Source organism: Suricata suricatta, chromosome 8, assembly GCF_006229205.1.
Source record: "Suricata suricatta isolate VVHF042 chromosome 8, meerkat_22Aug2017_6uvM2_HiC, whole genome shotgun sequence".
NCBI lineage: Eukaryota > Metazoa > Chordata > Mammalia > Carnivora > Herpestidae > Suricata > Suricata suricatta.
Window position 1 is genome coordinate 22,234,246 of NC_043707.1, and position 3,716 is coordinate 22,237,961.

Consider the following 3,716-nt stretch of genomic DNA (forward strand, 5'->3'; position numbering starts at 1 on the left):
GAGAGAGAGAGAGAGAGAGAGAGAGAGAGAGAGAGAGAGAGAGAGAGAGAGAGAGAAAGGAGGGGCAGAGGGAGAGGGAGAGAGAGACTCTTAGGTAGGCTTCACACCCAGTGCAGAGCCTGATGCAGGGCTCGATCCCTTGAGTGGAAGATCTGACCTGAGCCAAAATTGAGTCCGATGCTTAACTGACTGAGCCACTCAGGCTCCCCACCTCTTTCTTCTTCTAATTGTAGCTCCAGGGTGAGACACTGGGAGAAAAGAATTGGAGAGATGACAGAGGTTTCCTCACATGCCTGGCTGGCTATTGTTAGTCAGTTCCTAATCTTACTCCGGTGCAGGCTCCCCCTAGTCATCTCTCTTGCTCATGGTTTTCAGGACCTGAGGTTCAAGGTGTTCTTTGGTGTGATATTTAGCTTTACTATGGGCCCTTTCCTGCTGAGGAATCTCTTGGAGGGGGAAATGCACAACTCACTTTGCCTGTCTAGGATTAACCCATTCCCTAACATATGTTTCATTATTTGGAGCCATAAAGTCTCCATCTTCTTGTTTCTTGGTCTTATTTAAGCTTCAAAAAACTTTTCTGGAGGAATAATCTTGTACATACAGACTTGCCCCAAACCCCAAGTTCTGTAAAGCCTGAATATGGAGACCCTGAAGCTGAATGTGGCAGTAATAATACAAGATCAGGTTATTTGTCAAACTGTACAAGATGTTATAAATAAAAGATTTTCAGTGTAATGGTAATAATAATGTGGCAGAGAAAGCTAGTTGTCTCCTGGTATCTATTTTCTTCCTTTTCTTTAGAAATTCAACTGCAAATTTTAGCTAGGCATATGGCTACTTGAAGTAAAGACTACATTTCCCAACCTCCTTTGCAGCTATGTGTAACCATGTGGCTAAGTTCTGACCAATGAGATGAGAGGGGAAATGATACGCGCAGCTCTTAGGTCATAATCTTCAAGGAAAGAGGCACGCTCACCATATCCTATTTTTCCTGCCAGTGAGAAGGTGGACATGGTGGTAGGCTATCTTTGATGAGGTGGATGAGGACATACCTTGGGATAACAGAGCAACCTGCTTAGAAGGAGCTTGATTCTCTAATACTGTGGAGACTCTACCTTCCCTGGAGTGTCAATAAAACAGTCTGGTTTAACGCTTTGTGATTGGCCATTTGTTGAGAGGGGCCAACATGGTGGAGAAGCAGGGGGATCCATTCTTCCTGAGTCTCTCAAGCATAGAAGGGCTGAAGCCAAAGGACGCTGAACCCCAAAAGTCTGGGAGGAAAGGATATGGAGTCTATCAGGAAGAAAACAGGAAAACCAGAGAGGCCCAGAGGTGCGTGATAGCAAACTGGGGGAGATAAAATGGGCTGTGTCAACACAGAAGGAAGGGATTCCTTCTGCAGAGAGAAAAAGGGAAGAGAAAGAGCGGCTGGGGAAGTGTAGGACTGTATCTGGACAAGAGAAAAACCCTGGGCATAGACAGAGAGGGATACCATATTCCCATCTCTAACTGCAGAGCTTTCTTCAGACTGGGGCCGGCTGCCCTGTTCACACTCCTGAGGAAGAGAGGAGTCATCTCCAGGTTCAGCGGTACGGAAGGGGTGCAGACAGTGGCAGGAGAACGTGGTCCCCTGCCTTGAAGTGCTGCTGCACAGCCACGTGATTACATTTCAGGATTACATTAACCCACACAGAGTGGTCGTTTACAATGTAGGCAAGCATGGGACATAGGAGCTGGTGGAGTGGGACAGCCTGCCTCATCTGCGTCTGTGGCACAGTGAGGACAGATTCAAAGCAGTGATTTGGGACACATGGTCCACGAAGAAGGGACTGGGAGGTCACCATTTGTGTCCCCACAATTAGCAAGGCGAGGCCTCAGGATCGGTCCCCGGGGCCCACAGAGGAGGCAGGACCTGCCTACACCAAACCACTCCACTCTGTGCTGGGTAACCACTTATCTACAAGAGCTGGATAGACACTGTGGAAGTACCACTGTGGCATTGCTACTTCAAGGAACCAACCAGAGGACACCAAAACATCACTATGAATAGGGAAATAAAATAACCAAAGTCACAACAACAGAGAACAAGTAACACTCTCCAGAAAACACCTCCCGAAAGGCCAGGCCCTGAACAGTGTATGAGCCTCCTGTAATATAACAGTACTTGCAGGTGCAGAGCACATAACAAGCTTTTAAAACTTACAAGAGACAGAAAACTAGCCAAAATGATGAAATGGAAGAATGCTTCTCAAAAGAAATTCCAGGAAGAAGTGACAGCTAAAGAATTGATCAAAACAGCTATAAGCAACATAACTAAACAAGAATTTACAATAATAGTCATAAAATTAACCAAAGGGCTTGAAAAAGCATAGAAGACAGCAGAGACTCCACTGCTGCAGAGATCAAGGATCTTAAAAATAGTCATGATGAATTTAAAATGCTATAAATGAGGTGCTAATTGAAGAGGCAAGGGGAGAATAGATAAATTAAAAGAGAAAATTATGGAAAAGGATGAATCTGAGAAAAAGAGAGGTAAATTGATCCAGGAGCACAAAAGGAGAATCTGAGAACTGAGTGATGCAATCAAACAGAACAATATTTGTATCATAGAAATTCTAGAAGAAGAAGACAAGAGAGAAAGGGGTTGAAGGGAAACTTGAACAAATCATAGCTGAGAACTTCTCCAACCTGGGGAAGGGAACAGACATTGAAATCCAAGAGGCACAGAGAACTTCCCTCAGACATAACTTGAACCAATATTCTGCATGATGTATCAGAGTGAAACTGGCAAAATACAAGGATAAAGAGAGAATTCTGAAAGCAGTTATGGATAAATGAGCCTTAACATATCAAGGTAGTAGCAGACCTATCTACTGAAACCTGCAGTCCAGAAAGGAATGGCAAGAAATCTTCAATGTGATGAACAGGAAAAATATGCAACCAAGAATCCTTTATCCATCAAGGCTGTCATTCAGAATAGAAGGAGAGATCAAGATTTTCCCAAACAAAAACTGAAGGAATTCATCACCACTAAACTAGCCATACAAGACATCCTAAAGGAGGCTCTGTAAGAGAAATGTTGCAAGGAACACAAAGTACCAGAAGCATCACTACACTCATGAAATACCTATAGATAGCACAACGACTCTAAACCCATAATTTTCAATAATAGCACTGAGTGTAAATGGCCTAAATGCTCCAATCAAAAGACATAGGGTATCAGAATGGATAAAAAAAAAGACCCCTCTATTAGCTGTCTACAAGAGACTCATTTTAGACCAGAGGACACCTTCAGGTTGAAAGGGAGGGGATGGAGAACTATCTATCATGCTCCTGGAAGTCAAAAGAAAGCTGGGGTAGCTATACTTATATCAGACATGCTAGACTTTAAAGTAAAGGCTGTAACAAGAGATGAAGAAGGACATTATATAATAATTATGGGGTCTGTCCATCAGAAAGAGCTAACAATTATAAATGTCTAAGTACCAAATTTGGAAGCACCCAAACATAAAACAATTAATCACAAACATAAGCAATCTTATTGATAAGAATGTGCTAATTGCAGGGGACTTTAATACTCCACTTACAGCAGTGGATAGATCAACTAGACAGAGAATCACTAAAGAAACAATGGCCCTGATGGACACATTGGACTAGATGGATTTGACAGATATATTTAGAACTCTACATCCCAAAGCAACAGAATTCACTTT